The sequence below is a fragment of the Falco peregrinus genome, chromosome 8 (assembly GCF_023634155.1).
Source record: "Falco peregrinus isolate bFalPer1 chromosome 8, bFalPer1.pri, whole genome shotgun sequence".
Taxonomy (NCBI): domain Eukaryota; kingdom Metazoa; phylum Chordata; class Aves; order Falconiformes; family Falconidae; genus Falco; species Falco peregrinus.
Window position 1 is genome coordinate 46,263,324 of NC_073728.1, and position 25,924 is coordinate 46,289,247.

The following is a 25,924-nucleotide window of genomic DNA, read 5'->3' on the forward strand; positions in this document are numbered from 1 at the left end:
CAGCCTTTGCCATTCATAAAATACTTGCCAGCCACAAGAACTAGAATGATCAGAAAGGCTTTTATGTACAACGAAGAGCATCTTACAAGGTAAGGCCAAGCCAGCTGCTACCTTTAGTCCCAGCCAGCCCTACAAGACAGGCCCACGGGCAACCCCAGCACCACAAAGACAATCTCAGTCCAGAAGCCAGCTACCACCCACTCCAAACAGCCTCAGCTGAGCAGCTGATCGCCTGGAGGGCAGCGCTCCTGCAGCCCTCACACCCCTGTGAGGCACCAGGCCTCCTGGGTGCTCCTCTCAGTGACTGAGAAACAAAGTCTCCAGCTCCGATTTAACTGTGCTCCTACTTGTTTGGCCCACATCAGCCTTTCCCATGGGGAGATCACAGTCCAGCTCCTGCCTCTGCAGTGCAGCAATCTGCACTTTCACTGCAGAGACCTGAAAACAGCCCACCTCCTCAGTCATGCGGGACCTTGCAGAAGTGCCTGGGATCGCCACACCTCTGGCTAGCAGCAAGGGATGCCCTCCAGGTCCCCCTTGCCCCCACCTTCTGGGCACAACTGACCCACGAGGAATAGGGTACACAGGCCCCCAAAGCCTCCTTGGGATCTAGCTTTGATCACTTACCACTTTGGGGCATTCATCCGACATCTCCTGTGCCCACATCCTCCCCCGTTCCCCGTACTGACAGGGCTGTGCTGACAGCCAGGGACTTCTGATGCTTCACTGCAGTAGAACAGCATCATCTCTGCCAAAAGAAAAGCTCTTTGTGATTAAATGAGACCAACACAGGTCTCTCCAACTCCCCAGGTCCCAGAGCAGTCTCCTGCCCTGCAAACTCCAACCTAACAAATGCTGTTTGGGAACTGGCTCACTGCTGAGGAACAGCCCAAAATCCAAGCAGCTTCCCAAAATGCCCTGCCTGACAGGGAGCAGCATGCACCATGTCCCATCTGCTGGTACGTCTCTTGTGCCTTGTGCAAAGCTGCCTGCCCACCATGCCCCCTGCCCCACAGACCAATGGGGGATATGCAGAGGGACCACAAATCATCCCCACACCATGACAGGAGCAGGTACACACTTTACCTCTCCTCTTCCTCCAGAAGCCACACTCAGGGCAGGAGGGGGCACTTGTGCAGGGGCCAAAAGCAGCAGCACATCTCAGCCCTCACACAGGGATCCCCCCTCACCTATAAGGACCCTCACGCCCACAGATGGCCCCTTTCAGCCACCCTCTGTGGGGTCTTTGCACACCAGTGCAGGGGACAGGCAGAGCTGTAGAGTGCTGCAGAGCTCAGCCCCAGCAGCCAGCTCTCCCACTCCAGTGCAATGCTGCCCGTGGTAGCTCCATTCCCATCCCAGGAACCAGACCAATGGCTCTTTTTGGAGAAGACACTGACACTCCTGGTACAAGCACTCCTGGTCTCATCTACCCTCCCCTCTGCCACATACCCCTGCAACCCAAAAACACCCACAGACTCCAATAGAGGACCAAGCAATCACACAGAGGAATGAAACTCCCCATCTCCTGAGTCAAGCTGGGAAGAGTAACACACCAGTAACCTCCTTGCAGCACCTCTGAAACCCTGGCACTACAGCCCCCACACTGTACTACCACGTTTGAAGCATGCTGCAGAGACCAGGCACTCCACAGCACCTGGACACAAGTCCTGGAGAAAAAGGTGAGGGGACCAAAAAGCCTCAGCCAGGGAGTGTGCCTCACACCACAGACCAGGATGCAAAAGCCCTTGTGGCTGCTCTCCATCCCAGCAGCCCTGGCAAAGAGCCTGTGCCAAAGCAGAGGGACATCTGCCCCTGAGAACAGAGAACCTGCTCCAGGTCCAAGGGGAGATACTTCCGTTAGTGCTGTTCCCAGAGACAGAAGGAAAAGGACCAGCATGGCCTGATGTACGCGCTCCGGAAGGGCAGAGGGAACTCAAAGTAGGGCATCAATTGGTGTGAGAAAAGGAGCCAGCCAGCAAGGCCTCAGAGGTGAGATGCTGCAATGTTACCAGTTTGGGTTTTTTACAAAGAAGAAAAGGCAATACAATAAAACTTCCTTCTAACAACATATAAAAAGAAATACAAGGACTTGAAAGGGTCCAGGACAGACTTACAGACATCTGTGCTATTCGTTAGTCTGTGCCCTTTCCCTTCAGAAGATTGCTCGCAAAAGAGAAGGAAAACCACCCCTCACCTCCAGCTCTTCCACCAGTTCCAGAGGCACAGCAGCACTCAGCCAGCTCGGCTCCTCCTCCACAGCCCTGGCACAATCATAGCAACAAACTCAGCTCGAGGATGTGGCTGCTGCTTCCAGCCCTCGGCTGCTGTCCTTCACCTCCCCTCAACCACAGCACTGCCGGACCCTTCCTGCTGGATAAAACATGTGCTCACTTTCTACTCTTTTTTGGTAAAATGGATGTAGCATAAAAAAAGAGCTGAAATGAAAAACCTCTCTTTCCCCACCCCCTCCACATCTACAAGCACCTTAGCCAATCTAGTTTGGTGCTGACAACCTCTGGTCTCTTTTAATTATCCTCGTGGTTCTCTTTAAATATGCAAGTTCCCTTGCTTGGGAAGTGGTTAGTTCAAGATTTGTGGTGTGTCTTTCTGTAGAAAGACCTGTAAGTAACCTTACAGATGTATTTACAATTTTTTTTAGGTTGCTGTCCGGGTTAAGCTCCATGTAGCTATCAGGACCAGGCACTAAAATTAAGGAAGGAGTGTGTTTCTGAACACTCACAAAGAGAAAAAAAGGGAGTAATTTGAGTATTTCTTGAATTTCAAGTGACTTCTGGTGCCCCCTGAAGCATTCTGTGTGGCTTTCAGTAGTAACCAGAGCCCTTCAGCTTTCAGTGCCCACCACCCTCTCCCCCCACAAGAGGCTTCTGTGTGCATTATGGTTTTCAGAACTTGTGTATGAATTTCTCTGAATTTTTCTTAATTTTTATGCCCCATGGAAAATGCCGTACTCATGCATGGGGAGGCTTTGTAGGTACCGAGACCAACGTCTGGAGTGTTTCAGCTCCCCTGACCATACCACAACAGCATCACAGAGAGATGCTTACAGGCACAGCACAAATCAGCCTAGTCAAAACATACAGCTCTTCCCACTGTGCCCCCTGTTCTGGGATTTGCATATTCTCACTCCTCCACCATATAATGTGTGCCCACCTGCAAAAGGTGTCTTAAGGCTCCGTTGCTTGCTAACAACCACAACCCCTAAAAGACAGATGAACCAGAAAACAGTAAGGAGGTTTTACATGCATAGAAAGAATTAGCCCCAGCACACAGTGCTGGAAGCAGCAGCTCAGCCTCCCCGCTAAAGCAAGGCTCGGCAAAGGCAGCGTGCCTAGTACACCATCTCTCTTCCAAACGCTAGCCCGACTCTTCAGCCAAGACTGGAAAGGACAGGATGGTCCATATCTTCAGTACCCTAGCACTTGACTCAATAACTGAAACTTTCTAGTTAATCTAGTGGAAAGAGTTTTGAAACAACTTGAAGGAAGCAACATGAATATGCAGCAAATATAGTCGAAACCTGCTGTCTATTGAAATGGCTCATTAATACTGCACAGACAAAGCAAATGACAGATGCTTACTGCAGAGTTACCAGTGAACATATCTGTGCTCGGATTATCGAAGCAGTGCAGAATATTTCACCCCATATGGTTTGCCTGAAGAGGCTGTTTCAGATAATGGTTCTCATGTTGTTTCCATGGAATTTCAATATTCCCCAGAAGACACTCACTGGAGCACTCCAGAGCAACCTTGTGTCATTTGGTGCTGCGTGAACTAGCAGAAACGGGTACTTACAATTAAAAGTGGATTACAGAAAAATAATAATGAAGTTCAAATTTGAAAAAAAAGGAGCATGAAATGTTTTCATTGGAATCAGGTCAGTAAACCTAACTTTCAACATAATTTTTTTAATGGGAAGTGTCACTCAGAAAATAATTTTATGTACATGGATAAAATTAATCAAAATCTCTGGAAGAAAAGTAGTGCAAGATTAAGTATCCACAAAATATGCCTAGGCACCAGAGATCTATTGGCAGGAAGGATGGAATGAAAGAACTGGGACTCATGCTCCATCTGCTAATAATGAAAATGAAGAGATACAATGGTGTGAGCACAAGAGAAAGGTTCACTAAGGAAAAGCCCTTCAGATTGAAAGTGCTGTAACTGTAGTTATGAGAAAAGAAAGCCACTGGGCTTTAAGGTACAAAGAACACAAAAACCATCCTACTCAGACAAATGAAAGGGCCATGGACTCTACCTGCTCACATCTTGTGACCTGTAGTAGGTGCTACAGAAAACCCTTACAGCATAGGATAAATACATATTCTTTTGCTGGATAATTTTCTGGATTGTCAGTTAATGTCAGTCTGTGGTCACCAAAATTTACAGTTCAGAGCAAGCACAAGAGGATACAACACTACGGCTGGGCTTTCTTAGCCCACGTAGAAGTAACTGCATGCATGTATCTCTACATACACATATTCTGCATGTTTACCTGCCCATATACTCCATCCAGGGACAGCACAGTGGTGTGAGGAGGCTGGCATGAACAAAAGATACCCGCTTTGATAAAGGAATGAGGATCTTTGATATATGGTGATGAAGCACAAGGTATCTGAGAGTCTGGGGAGCATGAATGGCTTTTGAAAGAGAGGGCAGATTTGCCACCTGAACCTCATACCATAAACTGTAAGCCCTCTTCTACTGCTTGCCTTCCAGCCCTGCTGATGATGTATCAGGATGCCTGTCCAGATGGAGGCAGCACAGGTATCCCTGCATCGACTGAGCTCTTCCCCAGATACTGCTGCTGAAGCAGACAGCATTCTGGTATCCTCATCCCCTCCTGTGGCCTAGTATCTACAAATAATGAGGTTACTGATAACAGTATGATGTTGTCATCCTTTATAAAGACTTTAAGTAGAGTGAGTCTGAATGCACACATTATGCTCGTGGTTTCATATATTTGCTGCCAGACCTGCACAGGAGGCACTCTGTAGTGCTGGGCTCCATTCCACATTCTTAATGGGCAACACACCTGAGTGAGCACCTATCTTTCCACCTCTATCCTGCAGACTTTCCCTGGCCTCACCTGTGCCTGTCCAGCTATTTTTGCCTCCCTTCCCACCTTACAGCTGTTTACCTTCTAAGTCCTCCCACCTGCCTTGCTTCTGAGGTCTGATGGCACGTACCAGCTCCTCTGCTGTGCACTGCAGTAAAATCTTGCTCATGCCTGAAGCTGGGAGTGGTGCCTGTTGTTGGACAAGGTCTCAGTGGAATACACAGCTGAACACTGGCAAGTCTCCGCTGAACAGACACAGACTGACATGGTGAGAGACTCTGGCAGGACACGTCAGATTTCAAAGGAAAAGAAAAAATGCACATCTTTCAGCGGGGTTATTCCTTTCCTAAATTTCAAGCCCTTAATTCTAATACTAAGACTCTAGCTTGTCAAAAATGGACTATATGGCATTGCTATTGGGGGTTTTATTTATATATATCTATTCAACATTAAACATATATTATAAAGGTATATGTACATATTTAAAACATTGGGAAAACGGTACCTTTTTCCTAATCCTTTTACCGTTTTACCTGACACTTTCAAAAATGTGAAAAATATCAGACTGAGTCAGACACTCAACATGAAATCTTAAAACAATTGACTCGTGTGGTTAAATTTTGGTACTGATATCAGCAAAGAAAAACAAAGGCAGAAATGTCAAACATTAGTACTACATGTAACTAGTTGTAAATCAATAGCCAGGAAAACTCCTGACCTACATGAACAGAAGCACGAAACAAAGAAACCTCAGAATAAAATCCATGGCTGACAGAGCTTAACACAAGAAAGTTGTGTTTGCAAAAGAAATCCTAGCAACAGTACGGGGTCACTGCTCAGTGCAGACAGAAGAATTGTGAAGGATTATGCAGAAAATGCAGAAGTGTTCAAACAGACTTTTATTCGGTATTTGGAAAGAAGGATGATTTGCTTTCATTGCTTGAGGATGATAAAATACTTTCCAGTCTATTAGTAACTGAGAGAGATGTTAGAATCTATCAGCAATGAACATTTTTAAATCAGCAGGCTCAGAAGCTCCAGCATAGTTGGCAGAGAAGCTCTCGGGTCCACTAACATTGAATGTTAATAGCAGCAGATCTGTAAATGCCCAACTTATAAAAATCTATTAAATGAGAAGGGAAGCAAAGGGAATCAATGAACCATCAGAGGAAAGAGCAACTCCGGGTCAAAGCAAGGGAGGGTTTTTTTCCATCCTGTCTATAATTAGGATGGTCAAGGGTAACAGGGAGTCCAGTTCTCCTAACAAACTGCAGCCACCACCTTTCCCAGGCTCATTTAACCTGACAGCTCTGAGGTACAAAGTTGTCACTCGGCAGTCCCTCAGACCAAAATTTTGGTAAGAAAACTTTGACTTCTGGGTTAGCTTGAAACCTTCTGCTGGAGTTAAGGAAGTCAAGCAAAAAAGGATAGAGATGGGCTCGAGTTCTGCTCCCTGTTACTGCCCACATGCAAGGTCAGATCATTTTCTAACAAGGATGTAGTTTTTTGTAAGCTTTTCCTTAGGTATGTACTTTTCCCAGTGACTGTGCATGAGAAGTGGCTGGCTTGTGGCCATGAATGTCCCAAACAGGCATGCAGAAGCTCATGGAGTTCATGGAGTAGTGCTGTGATGTGGCTCTGAGCCAGGAGCCCTACCTCTCCCAAGCCACACAGCCATCCACGCCTTTGCTGGCTTCAAGTGCCAGCGAGAGACCTACTTTAAATAAGTTTGACTCCCTCTTCTTTGTAACAAGTTGCAGTTAGAAGTGAAGTGTATTAAATCACTGTATACTTTGCACCACTGTGTAAGCTATTTCAAACAACTGAATGGGGCTAGAAAGCATTCTCAGGTACCAGAAGCCATTACTGCTTCAGGATAATACTGTGCACAAAACTTTGTCTTTGGAACTTACTGATGTTTTCAATCCCCAAAAAGGTGTTGCATTAAACAAACTAGTTCATAGTGGAAGTTGTAATACACTCTGTTTGATCTCCCATTTAATGTAATGAGGCTTCACTGAAAAAAGAAGAGCAAAAAAAAAGATTTATCAAAATCCTATGTGAATTTATTTATGGATCACAAAAAATGTTTCTAGAATATCCAAGACATGGTCGAGGGATAAAGTTAGATGAAGTTAGGATTTATCTCGATTACCTAACCTGGCATTAAAATCCTTTCCACTGATCAGCAAACAGAGGGATAAAAAGATTTCAGAGACATTATGTAGGTCTGGAATAATTCCCAGTACGAGTTCCTATAAGAAGGGGAATTGTGGGAGGAATACAAATATTAATCAGAAGAAAAGGTTCTAAATTGGGAAACTGCTCTGGCAATGAGACAAAAGTCTAAGTCATTAGTGTAGCAACCTCTAATCCCTATCAGAGCAGCCAGTCTCATGACAGAGATGGACATGAAATGGCTTTCTCCATAAATATTTCAGTTTTGATTAATTCTAACATTCTATGTCTGGATGTAACAAATATGTTGTGAAACATATCATGAAAAGACAGAGGCATTTGGCTGAACAATCCGAAACCGTGCAGAAAACTCATTTTCTAGGAAATGGAGAAACAAAATTTAAAGCTGTTTTCTTCTTAACTCAATGCAGAAAATTCCCTAGTGTCCAAATCTTTAAAATAACTTCTCCAAAAAAAAGCAGGCTACCTAATTAAGTCCAGAACCATGCTACCATTTTGACCCTGATTTCCATTGGCAACTCTCTGACAGGCACCAAAATACCTTATTAAATTTTTCCAGGGACAGCAGTTCTGATTTATAAAAAATAAGTAAATATTTTCTAGGTCAGAGAAAGTAAGAAATGCTGGGAACAGTCCTGTGGTCACAGAATTCAAACGGAGCATCAGGCAGTAAGCTCAAAGTCCTGCTATGGTGACAAGTACTCATGTAAAGCAGATCATCCCTACCCAGAGACTGAAGAACATACATATGCATACCAAAGCTCCGAGATTACGCACAGCACTCTCTTTTTTTGTGTGTAACTACAAATCTTTTCGTTTCAGAGGCTGTGCCAGTATAAGAAGCTCCTGCGACAGCCCCACAGTTGTGACAGGACAGCTGTGTTGGGGCCACATACAAAAGTGGATCAAGGTGGATCCCAGGTAAGAATAGCACTGATTAGGAAAATTATTTTTTAGGCAGTCCCATTCTCTGTCCCAGGTTCCTGGGCAGCCTCATCATGATCAAAAGGAAGTGGGGACAGAAGGGGGTGCAGACTGCTTAAGTGTCATACTGGCACTGGAAGAAATGCACTTGTAATCGTGGTCTTTGGTTGAGATGCTTAATAAAGCAGGAATTTCATGTAGGAACAGGAGGCTGCAGTGTTTTTCTACCAGGCTCACAGACATGAGGCTCAGGCCCTTGGGTTGTTCTAGGAGAGGATGATACTTCCTCAATCAGCAGGAGCAACTCCCACCAGAACTTGCACATTCTTACAGTAAGTTTGACTTTGAGGTAATGAATAGTTCCCGACTTCAGAAAGAAAAAAAAAAAAATCCCCAAAGCACTAATGGATTTTACCATGTTGCAGCTCAGCATGCTTTACAATAAAGGATATAATAGTTGGCATCAAATTTACCCTCATTTAAAGGTTTCCACTTCTGATGTTATTATGGGCTTCTTATGTAATACTGAAGTGTATTTTAAAGACGGCTGCATTAGATTTCAATTTTGCTTTTAAGTAGTGCTACCAATCTAATTAAATCATCATTCCCTGAGTTTGCACCCTGCGGATGAGCAATACTGCTTTCCAGAGTACTCCGAGTCCTTCTGAGGTCTGTGGAGCCAAATTCATGGCTGCCTAAGCAGACAGAAAATACCTGCAAACATTTAAGTGCCAGGCGGAAATACCCTGGGGACAGCTAGTAGAGTAACGCAAAACAGAAACAAGGTCAAAATGAATGATGAAAATATATCCAAACAAAATGGAAAATGAAAACAGGATTGAAAAAGGGAAGTTTGGGACCACTATACCCAACTTTATACTAAACTTGCCTACCGTGGTAGCCACATTCATAATTTGGTTCTCTCCCACATCAAAGACCTGGAGATGTTCTCCAGCCTTACTGTCCACAGCCCTGCGTACCTGGTTAGCTACTCCTCAGAGACAATCCATCCAAACTGACTACGGGTCACTGTTGATTGCACTCAGGATCTCATCTGCAGCTTCAGCAATGACTGAAATATTGCTGGTCAGTGAAACCCAGGGAGTTTGGTCAGAGAGAGGTAAGTTGGGTGAATGTGGTTGTTAGCAATTTAAGTCTTTGAAAACCACTAGAGCATTGCTCTAGTAAAGACTAGATTTAGCAAGTGAATTCTAGTACCTACATTTCAAGCCCCAGGCAGAAGTGTAACCAGCTGCAAGCCCTGAGAACATCTGTACTGCTAGTGGGTTCTAGGATTTTCTTCATTCAGGCAGCTCTGAGGTGCTGAAAATCATGACCTACAAACACTGCTTCTTGCTTCCATTTTCTGGAAAACACCTATGCTAACGGCTATTGTTTTATGGCTATAATCAGTCTCCCTCACTTTCTAAAATTTCTGCTCAGGATTTCTCTCCCTGCCTTTCCCTCTTCCTTCCCCCAAAGTCTACACTGCAGCGTACCACACTTTCTGCTCCCGAGATCTCACCTGTGGTTCTCTCTTTGTGGTGTCCCACTGACTAAGAGAAGCTATCAGTGTGGTGCATGCCAGTTTCTCACCATGGTCTCTGTTCTGGCCTAGAAAGTGCCTTTATTGTCCTACTTAGCTGCCTCTGAGTCCTTCCCATGTACCTCTGCCTGGCTTTTGACAGCTGAATGAGCCTTCGTAATTCTGTTTGGCAGGACACTAACTTCCCATCAGCCTTCCAGAAATTCTTAATTCATTTATACTTTTGACCTACTTAACAGCCTCTGGCAATAAGTTCTACAATTTAGTAATAAGTTATATGAGAATGTGTGACTTCCTGGTTTAGACCTGATGCCTCATAATTTCATGGGGTATCCTTAACTTCTCCTGTTCTTAAAATGAATAGCCACACACTCTTCACTGTTTCCTAGCTAGCTAGGAGATCTCAATATCTCTGTCCCATGCCTGAATATTTTCTCTGTCCTGATATGAAAACCATTCTATCCTCATCCACTTTCTGTGGGTGGAATCCAGATTAAAATGCTTTGATTCAGTGTTTGAGTTTAGATATCTACCTCATAGATTGACACCTACAGGTAGAAATCTAAATTTAGGTGTTTAAATCTCTGAGCTCTGTAACTCCCACCCATCCTTTTTAGTTCTATTATATTCTTTATGAAGACAGGATGAACAGAACTGCACATATTAATCAATACGTGGGTTTGCCAAACATTTATACAGTGACATAATCACGTAATTATGTTTTTCTTTTCCTTTTTTCCTTTTCTAAAAATTTCTCATTTAGTTTGAATTTTTTATTGCTGTGGCCACTGCATTAATGCTTCAGAGAGTTATCCTACAGCAACTCTATTTCTAAGTGATAATAATGTAAAGTTCAATCTGTAATTGAATACGTATAATATATAATTGAACATGTATATTCCCAAACGAACTACTTTGCAATTACTAGCATTGACTTCCAAGTGCTATTTCTGACAGAGTCACTCACTGCCATGAGAACCATCCGCCTCTCTTCTCAGGGTCAGATTTCACTATTTGAGCTAATTGTGTGTCATCCACAAACCTTGTCACAGCAATATTCACCCCTCTTTTCAAATCACTTCTAAGATACTGAAAACCACAGGTCCTAAATCAAATAGTTGCAAGACTAAGCTGCAGAGTTCCTTTCACTGGAAAAACTGATCTTTTCTCCCACTTTTCATCCCATTTTGTTTCCATCTTATTTACTTAGGAGAGGACATCTTATTATCTCAGCTCAACTACTTTAAGAGTTTTTGCAGAAAGACTTACTGACATTTGTTTGGAAGTCCGTACACACTTTATCAACTAGATCAGCCTTACCTACAAGCTTGTTGACATCTTCAAAGAGTTCAAACAGATTTATGAGACACGGTCTCCTTCTGCAAGAACTGTAATGACTTTTTCCAAATAAATCACATTTATGAAATTGTCTACTAGTTCTCTTCTTTATTATTGTAGTTTTTACCCACTTATTCAGTTTGGAAGTGAGATTTACTGATCGGTGGTTTTCCACATTTGTCCTGGAGTCCTTTTGCTCAAGGCTGAAGACACATTTGCCACTTTCCATCCTTCTTGCAGTGTGGTCAACTTAAATGACACTTTTCATGCTACATTTAGCTTTCTCTTAATCTAGCGTTTGAGGTCTTTCAGAACTCTTGATTGAGTATCATCTTATCTTGGTGCTTTCTTACTGTTCTTTTTATTGATTTGTTCCAAAATGTCCTCTGCTGAAACTTCATTTAGGGACAATTCCTCATACTCTCCACTGCTTCACCACTAATGTACCCCTTTCCAGCCTTCCTCTGTAATTTGTTCCCTATTATTACAGTTTCCTACCCTTCTGCCAAGTTTCTGAGGCATTTATTATGTCAATAACTTCCTTTAAAATCAGACAGTCTAGTTCACCTCTTTTAGGCTTCAGAGTTGCAGCATTTGTATAGATATATTTCTACATTTTTTATTGATCTAGTTGCCCATTTTTCATGTGGCCTGCTTAGCTGGGACTTTTAATTGCTGAGACCATTCTTTGCTATTTCCTTCCTCAACGTTATTAATTTCATTCCTTCAATTTTTCTAAGTTACAAGAATTTTCTTATTTCTCTTGAAAAGGAGTTGTGATCTTGAACCATGTGCTGTTGCTTATTTGGTGAGTTTCCACAACTGTCAACTATAAAAATACCTCATTGCTTTTGAATGTTAAAACCTAGTTTGCAATCTAGTTTCACATTGATTTATATAGCTTATCTCTCTTGTAAAAACTGCCTCACCAACGACTAAGAATGTGCTTGTCTGATACTGTGACAATTTATAACACTGTGATTCCACTTTCAAAATTTCTTTCCTACTCATTCCTCTGTGGCCGGTACCCACATGATTCACAACACCAGCTCCCTCTAGCACAAAGTGTGGACACAGAAGTCCAGCAAAGGCCTCAACAGCACTGCAAAAAATGAGAATTCCTCCCATGTTTTAATAATACATTTCATTAACACCTCCCAGTATGAGAAGTTTGTGATTGCTCACTCATGTTTAATATTTTATTTTCTCTAATTCCCACATCTTTTCCTGGCATGCCTCAGGCAGTTATACCTTTTTTTTATATTTTGCTATTTGTTTCCTCTTTCATAAATGTGGCACACAGCACTTGTTTCTTTTTATTTCACACTGTTGATTTCTGGATCACTTTCTCCAGTCTCTCAAGATCATGAGAAGTCTGATCCTGACCTTCAAAGTGCATCTTGGTTTATCCACAAATTTTATGAGGGAGTTCTTTGTTAAATCATATAGGTCGTTAATTAAAAAACTGAACAGAACTGGGCCCAGAACATATGCCAGCAGGACTCTGGTCAAAATAACCTCCCAGTCTGACAGTGCACCATTGCCACCCCCATTACAGTAATATCACATCCCTTCCAAATGATGAATCTCAAGCTATGAACTGCACAGGGCCTGCCAGGACAACGAATTTGGCTGTGGTCTCCCTCACTCTCTTATGCATCCAGACCAGAGTCAACAGGGAGGGCTGCCCGCTGGATGGGCTATTTTGAGCACACTGCAGGCCAGCTTTGCTGGGAGTCCACTTAGTGCCTCTGATCACGGCAGTATGTGAATCTGCCTGCACATACGCAATAAATCTCATTGCCCCAGAAAGCACTGGCTTTTCTACACTTGCACAATACAGTTATGCATTAGAGGAAGGGCTGCACCATATGGTCTCTCCCTTATACAGAAACAAGGTAAGTGTCTCACCCAGCCAGAAATACTGGGCACACTGATATAGACCATATTTCTTTAGTCTGCTTCTGAAAGAATCATGTGGAACAGTTTCAAAAGCTTTCCTAAAGCAAAATATGTCCCATCTGCTGCCTCCTCTTCATCTACTAGACATTCTTTTCTCAAAGAAGGAAATTAGAGTTAAGGTTGCATGATTAATTCTTAGTAAATCTATGTCTTTTTTTTTCTTTTTATCTTCTATTTGCTTTAAATTGATCATGTAATATTTTTTTAGACTTGTTTCAGGGAACAGCAGTCTCTAATTCCCTGATTTCTCTTTTTCGAAAAAGTAAACTGTGTTTGCCTTTCTATAGTGCTCAGTGATCTTACCTGCCTTCCAAGAGCTTCCAGGGTTGTCACTAATGCTTCAGTAATTGCTTCAGCTACTGTCTTCATTGCCCACACAGCTCTCAGAGCACATACCCAGAGCAGTTTGAGGCCAGAGCTTCTAATCTGGAGAAACAAAGAGAGAACAAATCTAAGGCATAAAAACAGTGTAAAAGGACATGAGGGACTAGGCCAGGCTGCAACCGCTTGCTCTCCTCTCGCCTTCCAGGAGGCTCAGTCCCCTCTCACAATGGATAGTTTAGCACAGCATAGTATTAACATAGCAGGAAGCTGCCTTCCAGCTGAGGAAAGGCAAGCTGACAACTCCAGGAAGGCTATATCTGAAAATACATTTTCAGTTGAGAACTTCTTGTCTACTGTGCTGATAGGAATTTAAATACCAGGAGCATACCAGCAGCCACACATGTGATGACAGATTTGCTGACTTATAGGCAAAATATGAAGGAGTCTTTTATGAGACACCTAGGTGGATGCTAGAAAGTGCTAGGGAGGAGCATGAGGTCCTACTGCACGTCACAAATTTTAAAGGGAAATGCAATTGAAAGATCCTGGAAGGCAAAGTCAGACTGCTGGCTAGAAGATGTAGCCCCAGGGTACTGCTGACAGTTCCTCTGAAATCCTTCCAGTTATACACACAACTCCAATTAGGCAGAGGGGAAGAAGATGCTATCCGGAGGTGACGGCCTCCATCAAAAGTCAAAAGTGAAATCAGACTTTTCACAAGGAAAATATATATGATGTATTTAATTAAGTGGGAGCTAGGGGAAATCTGTCATGAGCTAAGGCAAACAGATTGCTAAGCGTTGGTAAAACAAAAATATTCTGCATATCCAGCTAGTTCAGAGAAAAAGCTTAGTACAGGGATAGAAACAGTTTGTAGGTGAAATTTTATTATATCAAAATGACATTGGACTAAGAAGCCAAGCAAAGGTGCCCCCAGATTAAGAACTATAGTTGCAAGTATATAAAAACAATATTATTTTTTTAATTAAAAAAAAAAGCTAGATGAAGTAAAACACAGGTAATAAATTCAGGTCTTGACACAGCAGAAAATAGTAAATCCCAGTGACAAAATCAACGGTATACAACAGTATGTGGCCGTGAATTATGGAAAATAGAGTATAAAAGTAAAAGAATTTTTTTTCTATCAAAGAAAATGTTTTAAGGAATCTAGTCAGACTAAAATTCTTACTGGAAAAGACTATACACTGAAACTGTCTGACAGTAAGAATGTTAATATATGAGTAGAGTTATCCCATCAGTCACCAGAGAAAGAAGACTGAGTGCTTAGTGTTGAGAGGTGAAATACTAAACACGGGGACCTCTATTATTCATAAATAAATCGATATAATGGAACAAAGGGAAAAAAAAGGTTAGAAAACCAATTTATAGAAACAGAGTATGGCTGCTTTTCAGAACTGTTAGATCCTGAACATCCAAGAGAGGCTGCTCTCTACTTAATATTATGCAAGGTACACGAGAAGTAAGTTCAAGAAGAGGCAGTCAATGAACCAACAGAGAATATGGGCTGCTCTTACAGAACAGAAAACTCTATCTCGGAGTGCAATGGTTATGACTTAGGAGGTCTTAATGGGCTAGGAGCTCACCACAAATGCTCAAGGTAAAAGCGTGATAAAACGAGAGAAGTGATTAGAAATAAGGAATCCGTTCAACCTCTGGGTACAGCATCATTGAAACCACTAGTATATCTAATTCTGATGTTCACATTTAAAGCTGTTGAAAGATTAGATTGGGGGCAGAAAAGAGCCATAAAAAGTATATGAGGAGAGAAGAACATGTAACTGGGAAACTTAAACAGCTCAATTGTGGGGCGATTCGATAAATACTTTCACAAGGGGAAAATATCAACCAACGTTTTTTAATCTAGCAGAGACAGAAGAAAGACTAAGGGCTGAAAAATGAAAGTGATTCAAACCAGAAATGAAACCCACATTTTTTAACAGCAGTGATGATTAAATTTGGGAACAAACTACCACCTGAAGTGATGGATTTTGCAACTCCTGACATCTGGAACATATGTTCCTGTGAAAAGTTCAAGTTTTGATAAACAAGATTTTTTTTTCCCCTGGAAAACAATTTTGACAGAAAATTCTTAGCCATTATTTCAGTTTCTTGTCTACTTTAAAAGGATATAAGATGAGCCAGAGAAACAGCTTTGTACATTGAAAGTTGGTCAAAATGATAATTAAAAGTGGAATAATGGAATTCCGAGATAAGGAGTATGATATGGTAGGAGCTAATTATCACAGTGTCTGTAATGAAAATTTTGCATCACTAATATTTCAGAATTATTTGAACATATCTTTATAATAATGATCAAAAGGGAACTGCTTGACATAATCTACTTGAACATTCAAAAGCCTTCTGAGAGCCTTTTTCAGGCAGGGCCTATTCCAGAAGAATCCTGCAAGGCCAGATACAGTGGATGCTACAGAAAGACAAAGCACAGACCAACATGCAAACACTGCTCTAACAGCCAGAACACTCCTAGTATCACAAACAGGTATTTCACTACAAGCTTTGGCTTCTCTGTGGAGGTGCTAAGTGGCATTATTCCAAGTATAATTTTTGTAATTGCAATCAAGGCACCAAGAACTCTTGCATAAGTGCTTTTAATACACTACAGGAATGAAATATGACACAGAAGACGTTGACAACTTGTACAGCATCATTAAACATACCACAACCATTAACAGACGCGCCAAGGAAGGCTAGTACATCCCCAGGTAACTCAAGCGGAGGAGTTGGGCTCCACATTTAATTATTTTTTTTTTTAGTAAAATACTTTAGAAAACTCCAGATTATCCTGAGTCAATAGAACATGAAACGTCATTGAAAAAAACATCCTCTTGGGATTTTTCATTGGACTGAGAATTGTGGCACTTCTCAGTAAATGTCAGGCTTATCAGTGTTGTGAGTAAGCATCAGTTAGCTCTCAAACAAGCTGACTCTGTTCATTTTTCTCAGAACTGTATGTAATATTCTCCTGGCAAGGAACAGCTCTTTTAGTAGACTGCAGCACAAATTTGTAAAAGAAGCTTGCCTCAGCTCTGATGCAAAAACCAAAAGAGATCCAGAACAGATTAGATGGCTGTAGAAAGATATGCTTTTTGATTACAAACCCTGGATCATTTGGAGTTAAAGGGATACAAGAAATACAAATTTCTCCTTTTCAGATCATAACAGATGCACTAATTGTAAGCAAAATTTCTTCTTAACACTTGTTTACCTACTTCAAATTACATCAGTAGCTTCAAGTATATTTTTGACCTGTGAATGGTTAATAACATTAATATTTGCAATACATTTTCATCCCTTTATAAAGGTCCTTTCTTTATTTCCAACATGTAGCTTTTCTCTTTATATTGCTAGATGAGACCTAACAGCATCGTGGTGAGATCTTCATTAGCATTCAAATAAAAATTCATTGTTTGCTTGTATAGTGGGGAGATGAGTTCAGCGTTCACTGTTACCATCAGAAGTGTTTACATTCATATCTATGTTTCATTTTCTTTTGACAGAACATAACGAAGCACAAGAAAAGCTGCACTGGGTCAGATCAAAGGTTCCTCTACTGCAGCATCTGGTTTTCAATACAGAGGAGGAAGGAGTTTAAGAACATACCAGGCATGCAACAGCGCTTTCTTGGAATATCACTCTGTTTTCCAATAATATGTGTCTTGGGACTTTTTGAGTCACAATCCTTGGGTTTACTGTTTAACAGGTTATGCTTTGACTTCTCTCCATTAACTCTGCCTGTTACCCCTAGAGCATAAGTAAACTTTGAGCATCCATAATATCCTATGGCAAGTGATTTTACAGCTCAATTACAAGTTTTGTAAAGAGCCATCAAGCAGATGAAACTGATTTCTAGTTGTTGCTTTGGAAGAGACACTAAAGGGGCTTCCTAGTTCAGAGAGAAGGTGACAAGGGAGATACAAGTGAGACTTGTAAAAACTTAGTCACAGCAACAATTGGTGGACAATGCAGGCAGATGGACCATTGGTCTGACCCATTGGAGCATTTCTTATGTTGTTATGACTAGGTCACCTTAAGTTGCATCTTCAGGACCCTTTCAAGGGCTCTAAAATATTTGTGAAATGTGGTTTCTCACTAGAAAAACTTTTCCTAATATGTTAGGGTTTATCCATTTCATCAATTTCTACTCACTTCTCAGTACAGACTCCAGTGTGACAGTCTGCAGTTCTCCACTCCGCTCCTGGGGACCTTCTCAGAGATTGTTGTCACATTTACCATCTTCCATCCCTCCTGCAGGGAGAGTGATTTAAGTGACAGGTTACACACTGTAGTAGCTCTATAATTGCATATTTGTTTTCCTCCAGAGCTCTTGAGTGATTACCATATGGTCTTGGCAATCTCTGACTCTTCATCTTATCAATTAGTCCTAAAATGCATTTTATTGTCATTTATTTTGAGACAGTTCCTTACACTTGTCCCCATAAGTTTGGCTCTCATGGGAGAACAACCTACCTCAACCATAATAAGCACCAACACAAATCTTCAGTTTACTTTTCAAAGCAGTTTTCCTTTCTTAGTGATCCTTTTACAGACTTGTCATTTGTTGACCAAACTTCTGGAAAAGTACCTGACCCCGGCAGTTCTGAAAATATTTTTACTAGTATTTTTATTATTCCTTTAGTGAGTCAGCACCTTAAAATTTTCCCTTGCCTGCCCTACAGATGTAGCTTCACAGTTAATGCTTTTTTCCTTTTTTTTTTTTTAATAGTTTCTTTATTTGCTGAGAAATCCCTGATTTTAAATAGTCTCTACTCTGCTGTTAGAATATTGCCTTTTTGGTTCCTTGCAGAATTATTTCACTGAGTGATATATTGCTCTGAGCTTCAGATAGGGTGTTTCTATCTAGTTTCTCATCTTCTGCATCCTTATAGCAGCTGCTTTTAATTTCCTTTTAAGAAGCTCCCACACTATTGAATAGGTCCCATTTTTAAGTTAGGTATTACTGTGAGGTACTTGTGGGGGGAAATCAAATACTCCTAAGATACTCTGTCGTGAATCCCTCTGAAAATAAAGGCAGGTATCCACCAAGGTGTTTTCAAAGAAGGAAGGCTTTGGAGGAAAGAGGACATCTAACACCTCCAGCTGGAAGGGGAAGGATGGGGAAGATTCGGCCATGGCACTGCAGGGAGCAGGGACCTGGATGCTGGGTGAGGCAGGCAGAGGAACCTCTAGCACCAAGTTTCAACAGGGTCTGCGAGAAGGTTGTATCAGGGCCAGGTAAAAGACAGGTAGGGAATGTGGGGAAGCAACTCCCAAAGGAGTATGCACATTCAAAAGCAGGAATGCACCTGTGTCAGCAGAATGATGTGAACTCCCTCGTTCGGAGTACAGGCTCTCTGCATTCACACAGGCGGTATGTATGGAGCAGAGCTGTCATACATGGCCTTTCTTCAGCATGCTGGATCTCTCTTCTGCTAGGCAGGCTCTGGGGAGGCTACAGGGAGCCTGGGGTGAAAGCCTGTGTGCGCTTCCCTATACCACAGCTCCCACCTCTGCTGTAGTGCTCAGTACCCTTGTGGCTTACAGGAATTAATGATTCATGGATGATGGAAAAGCTGTGTTGCTTTTCTGGGTGGCTGGCATCCAGCTCACCTGGAAGAAACAATCTCACACCAAAAAAAGAGGGGCCAGCTCCCATGAGATGCAGCGTCGGCCATGCACCTCTCTCTGCAAGCTCTCTGGGTGCTGTCACTGGCTGGTGTCACACTTGGACATAACAGCAGTTTGTCAGCTTCAGGGTATTTAGGGTACCTCTTCGGATACTGGCCTGTCCAGGCTGCTTTTTGCTCACAGATGTAGGTGTCCCAGCACAGCAGCTCCCCTGTCCCTCTGGACAGGCTCCCTCCTCATGCAAACAAGGTTTACAAAATGCAATATAAATGGAATATAAAGCAGGCAGCTGGCAGAACCCAGGCAGGCCTGCAGATCCACGACGACTCCCAGAAACAAATCTACCAGATGTTTCAGCCTCACAAGGGAGCCACATGCCTGTCCTACTGCAGGAATTGTGTTTTGCCTCCTGTTGTGTTGGCTTCCTGCAAGAACGCTGGAAAATGGTGGTGGTTCGAGTTACTTTCCCTTCCTAAAATTGGTGCTACCATAGGTTTGTGTAGCTAGTGAATATCAACAAGAAATAAACCAGAGCATGGAGAAATGCTGTTCTCCACTCATCCTCCAGTTTGGCTTATTTACACTGCTGTGCTGCAATCTGAAAAAATCCATCTATAATGAATACTAAATAGTGGGAGTCTTTTTCTCAGCAACGTGTTACTAAACCTGATTGCTGTGAAGTATAATATGCTGGGAGAGAGCAGGGGCTTGGCTGTGTTTCTCTATTTCACGCAGTCGCTGAAACTGTCAAGCTTAGGTGCCTGTGTGATCTCCAAACAGCATGTCTCCATACACCCTTTCCTAGCTACCCATTTATTTTTAAAATGTTCCATTGTTACTGCAGCTCAGTTCTTTCAGCCAATTTTAATGTCATTATTATTTCTGTCTCTTCAAAATTTATCTACTTATGCAATTTTAATCTTTTTTTTTTCCAAACCAATTCATAGCAATACATTAACAGCTGCCTTGTAGTGGAAGTCAGCTAAAGTTAATACTCAAAAGTCCTCACTATTAGGAAATGACTCACCTCTGTATTATAAAATCTGTACTGTATTGCCTTGCACCCCTGTCCTCAGTACACCCACGTGCGTCTCTGCTTCATCACCAAGCACATTTCTGACCCTGCAGTGAGGACCTGTCTGTAGAGGGTACATGTAAACCCAAAGATACCAGAAAGCAAAAACATTTTTCCGTACACAAATGATTTCTAGAGTACTTCTACAGCTCCTTAAGCATAAAAGACCAGGAAGAAGAAGGGATCTATATTGCAGAAGATGGTGAAAAAACAGACAAAAGAAGGGTCATAACAGGGCGCCTGCTCACACTTCAAAATTCCTGCAGCCAACATCGAATACATCTGCCTTTATTTTGGGAGTCTGATGACACTTCTGATTTCCCTCTTCTGCCAGCAGTTCCCGCTTCCAAACAGTTCAAGGCATGACCATGATGATAATTCTATATAACAAAATGCACAGCAGAAATGGTGCTGACCCAAAGGCTTGTTAATGCACAGCACAGATTAAGAGTTTGTTGGGTGGCATCTTTCTGCCCGTTACAATTCTGAATTCAGGCAAAACCAAAGTTTCTGAAAACCAGCCAGTCACTCATACCAATGCAGTGCATATTTTCTTCCTTGGCTCATATACTGGAGTGTTCATATGAATATATATACACTTCCTATACACACGGTATCAAACACTCCAGCAGAAGTATAATACCTTCTTTTGGTAAGATCAAACTTACAGTCACGTGGGTGTACTGAACAGGAGATACTAAAACTTATCACACATGCACTTCTTGTTGAGCTGTGCAAAGGTCATTCAGTTCTATGAATAAGCCCGTGTCAACAGTGAGCATATATTAGAGTTCAGAAAACACTTTGCTGAGGGGATCCAGGCTTTCTGGGTTAAAAGGTTATGAAATTTAGTCTAATCTCTATTTCTATTTTCTTAGATGTTCACTACCAATCTATTATAGGCAAAGAAGTCAGTGCAGGCCAAAATTATGGTTTTCCACTTTTTATTTTACATGACCCTGACCATATTTCTACAAGACTGTTCAGACTCGTAGTTCAAACTTTTCAGAATTCTTCCAAGCTATCCTGAAATCTCTTTTTTAATTTAAGCTGTTTACACCATAATTTCTCAGACTGAAATAACTTATTTTTGTTAAAACATTCCTTCCATCGCTCTCTTAAGAACCTTTTGTGTCTCTGTGCTTTATCACAGGAATTTCACATTTGGCCCAGAGTTTCTTTTGGTGAGGGTTTGTATCTTTTGCCTTCACAACTGTCCACAAAGTTCTCACACGTTCAAACAACCAGGACCACTAGCAGTCATCGACAAGTCAAATAGACTAACTAAGATACCAAAAGATGTAACTCCCAGGAAAAGAAAAACACCAGAATAATCTGAATGATTTCTAAGCACATAGAAACTAATAAGGAGATGAGTACTTGTCAACATGAATTCCTCATGAAGAAAACAAGCTGACTCAACCTAATTTCACTCTCCAATGGATGAGACTTTGTGGATAAGGAAGAAGCAGCAGATACCACATACCTCAATGTCACTGAGGCTCCTGACATTGTCCCACAAGAGATTCATGAGTGCAAGAATGCCCTGGCTGAAGTCATGACACAAATCTGGTTGGAATCTGCACTCTGAGAGTAGTTTCCAATGGTTCACTGAAATGTAAAGGACAAATTGAATGGTTACTCAGCTGTTCATAAGTTCCATTCAATATTTTATTGATAGCCTGGATGAGGGAATGGACTGTGTGTTTATTAAATCTGCCAAGATTAAATCTGTGAAGAGTGGCTACAAATACATGGGGGATAGCAGTATTAAAAACTTTTGACAACTTGGACAAGTTGTCTACAAATATAGGAGTCAATTGTAAAAATGTAATGTTTTAACTTAGGCAGCAGTAAAGTGCACAAATACAGAACAGACATCAGCTGGGTAGAAAGCAGTCTGGAAAAAAAAATATCTGAAGGTTCTGATAGATCACAAGCTGAACAAAGGTTATTGTCCTAAGCAAGAGAAAACACTACACAGATATATTAACAGAAGAATTACTTGCAAGACATCTTGCAGGTCCTTTCACAGTACTCAGTATTAGTAATGCCTCAGTGCAGAGGCACATCCAGTCTTGGGTACCGCTCCTCAAGAAAGGCTGACAGGCTAAGCAACAAGAATAACAATAATGGTTAGAGATCTGGAAAACATGACCTGAATCAAAAGACTGAGAACAGGAGGTGCTCAAAGAGAGAAGACCATGGAGAGATATGGTAACAGTCCTGACAGAATCAGGATCGGTGCAGTAATCGTCCTGTAGCAAATAAGAGTCTACCACAAAATGGAAAAGAAACAACAGTTCTGCACATGCCAAGAATGTCATAAGCAGATTCAATTCTATTGTGGAAGGAGATGGACAAAGTGATCAGATGATATTTCTTCCAGCTTCACTTTTCAGTGATTCTGTGCTCAGCTCATGCTGATTAGCGTTTGTCTGTACTCAATTTATCCTGATGTACCCCAGTGACTTCACACAGTAATTGCTCATGCACATTTACATCATTTCTGCATTAACATCATCATTAAGGTTAGTGTTTTACGTTCATCTTACCATCTTAAGACTATCTGTCTTACAAATACCTTATCAAAATGCTATTTGCCAAACCAGCTTGACTCACAACTCATTAATCAAAAGCCATTTTAATAATTAGTCCTCAAATAGTAATTCAATAAAATCTTTTTATCTTGATTTTCCTTTCTAACCAGTGCAATGGGCAAAAGGGTTTGCAATAATTTGGCACCACTACCCTCAGACTCAAAGAGCCTAGATTACAGCTGCTGGTGCCAGTCTCCCATTCCACTGCCACAATTTTAGAAACCACTATAATTTTAGAAAAAACTGCATACATCTTGAGCCTCTCAGTTCCAGATTCTTATAGAAGACACCAGATCACTGCTGCTGTCATCAGCATCCAGTCCAATCCCTGGCACAAAAGCAAGACCAGCACTACCCATGCCCATTTTAATATCTGAAGAGATGTACTCAAAATCTTCCCCAGATTACCCATTTCATTGATTATACATCCTATACTAATGACATATTTCTAATGTCTCTGGTTATGACATATTTCTAATGTCACTGCACGTTTAGCCTGTTATCTCCAGCCATCTCCTCAGTGAACATGGAAAACAGTTTAAGATGCAGTGGCCAGGCAGGGCAGCTGCATAACATGATCACTTCTTAGTCACAACTACTTCTCAGGGTGCCAAGCAAAAGCAGTGGTGCCTTATCAAATAACCATAATCAATTACCAATATCAATCAGAGACAGCTATAGCTCAGCTCCCCACAGGACCCATCAAATTAATGGTTGTACTGTAGCACTGCTGGAAGAAGGACAAAGATCCTTGTTAAGTTGTGCAGTTCCAAGATTTATGAAAATACAGCTCTATTTCAGTGGCATACAATCAGTTAAATCAACATTATATAAAACCAGAAATAATACAAGCCACAGACCTTGTTACCTCTGTATACCCTTACACCACTGTTAAATTGAGTAGATATGTCAGAGTGGAAACCCAAAGGTTCCAGATTTATCATCTTAATTCTTTACATTTCTTCTCAAGAGTTCACAGTGCTGTCATTTTCTCTTCCATTCTGATTACCTCCTTTGTAACGTATTGGCTTTCTTACTTTTACTGAATAATTCCTGGTCTATTATATCTATAATTATACTAATAATTAAGCATGCCTTTTCATCAGCTAGCAGCTAATTACTTCTGTTCCTACCCAGCTTGCTCAGAAAACAGTCAATTCATCTGTATCCATATCACTCTCACTGTTGCTAAGCAGTCAATGCTAGTCAGCAGTTGCACTGTAACCAGTGTTGTTTGGTTCACCCTGGCTTTAAACGCACTTTGCAGTAGCTGAGTGGTAATGCTTTTCAACCCCAGAGCAAATGTTTTTCACTGGTAAGCAAGCTTTAGTGGCACGCTGAAGCACAGCACCTGCTTGGCAAGGACTGCTTATCCCCACCGGTTTCAGAGCAGCTTTGGAGCTGTCTGTAACTGGAGAGACCCAAAAAGAATCAGCTACCATACCAGCCTCTATTAGCCGCAGACTTAGTCCTTTTTTGGTGAGACCTTATCCAAGATTTTGTTATATGCAAACTGAAGTCATGAGGTAGTCTAAGCTGTTGATTCTCTAGCATTATCACAGTGAGGAACTACTTGCATTCATACACTGTCCTTCCAGACTTCTTGGTATACTGGATCAGTCCTGTGTCCACCAATGTGAGAACCGGACCCTGTCAACATGACACTGCTGTCTCACTCTGGTTCCCACCAGCACAGCGGAGATGGGCTCTGCCCAAAAACACTCAAGCTAGTTAGTATCAAACTTTAGTGATGTGGCAACAAATCAGCCCAGATTGCTCTTTTTTCCCAATTACCTGTCATTTTGTCTGTTGTAGCTTGGAGAGAGAAACTGATGTTCCAGGACAAAAGCTTCCACCACCTCCAGCTATGGCAAGCCACTTCCTTCCCTGTTTCTCAGTTAATGACATTAGTGAAATTAACATTAGTGAAATTTTAATGGCTGATATTTCCAGGCTTCCTAGAGACTGGGTTAGGCCAAAACCCTTAATCCTTTTATCTGATTCATGACTGTATACTCTGAAATGAAGAAATGTTGGCAAATGCAGTGGTTGTGCTTGATTCCAAAGAAAGGGAATTTAAAAATGAGGAAATTTGTTAAAAAAACACTCAGAGTGCCAGCCAGAAGGTAAAATGTTTTCAGATGGCAGGTAGACTATTTTAGGATTCTATATTGGAGGCTCAAAGCAAATGCATATAACCTGTCAAAAAAGACTTGAGAGAAAAACAAAAAGCTAGCATCATAAAATAGCAGGATCAGGGAGGCTGTTGGAAGTTAAAAGGTAACCTGCAAAAAGCTGAAGTTGTGTCTGAAAAAGGAAAACTAAAAAGAACATAAATTCTGGCAGACTAAATGTAAAAGCACAATAACATAGACTGAAGAAAGAGTTTAGAAGCAGTTTGCTAAAGAAATAAAAAAAAATGTAATAAATCCTTCTTGAACACATCAAGAGCAAGAAGCTTGCAAGAGCCAGTGAGCTATACAGGTATGAAAGAAGCACTCAAAAAAGATAATGCCATTGCAAAAAATCCCAAGCTCTTTTTTTAAAAATCTCTGTTCACCTGGAGAATCTCAGAGTAACTCTGAAACCAGTATCTTGCTTATAAGGCATTCACAGAAGGCTTGTCTTGAATTTATAGTTGTTAAACATAGATTACAAACCGGACAAAATGAGTAACAACATACCATTGGGCACTGATGATATTCATACAAGATTTTTACAGAATATTAAGTATGAATCATCTGAGCTAATACCCTTAGTATGTAACCTTTTGTTGAAAATTGCTGTGATTACCAAAGGACTGAAAGGTAACTAGTAAAAAATCAGTTTTTAAAAATAAATCCACTTGGTGATTCAAGAACCCACAAATCACTAAGTCCAGTGTCCATACTGGCCATATTGGCTGAAGCTCTAGTAAAGAACAGAATTAGTGAATGCATGAATAAAAATAACACATTAAAAAAAAGTAAACATGACTTATGTGAAAGAAATCTGAGCCTCCTAAATCTGCTGGAATTCTTTGAAGGAGTCAAAAGCATGTAAATAACAGAGATCTAGCTGAGAAATTTTTCCTGTACTTCCAACTCACCCCAAGCTTCCAGAAACTTCAGACGTTGAAGGTCCCATCAAAGGCTCTTAAATGAACTAAACAGACAGTGACTAGAGGTAGGGACCTCACAGAGTTACATAATAGTTTAATATTGGAAAAA

At 41.4% G+C, this 25,924-nt stretch overlaps 2 long non-coding RNA genes across 2 annotated transcripts in view; both read right to left on the reverse strand.

Moving 5' to 3' along the window:
• The window catches only part of LOC114010766 (uncharacterized), a 37,613-nt gene extending 12,963 nt beyond the window's left edge, over nt 1–24,650 (reverse strand). The window contains exons 1-6 of the long non-coding RNA XR_008748296.1: nt 24,510–24,650; nt 22,121–22,225; nt 21,602–21,726; nt 17,562–17,660; nt 13,353–13,475; nt 628–748 (exon numbers count right to left, since the gene is read on the reverse strand). This is a non-coding gene — a long non-coding RNA (uncharacterized LOC114010766). The remainder of the gene's footprint in view (nt 1–627; nt 749–13,352; nt 13,476–17,561; nt 17,661–21,601; nt 21,727–22,120; nt 22,226–24,509) is intronic.
• Nucleotides 756–13,345, reverse strand: LOC129784968 (uncharacterized). Its single transcript, XR_008748298.1, has 3 exons — nt 5,211–13,345; nt 2,198–2,370; nt 756–2,000 (listed from the first exon to the last, which is right to left on the reverse strand). It is a non-coding gene; the product is annotated as an uncharacterized LOC129784968 (long non-coding RNA).
• Nucleotides 24,651–25,924: the final 1,274 nt, after the last annotated feature.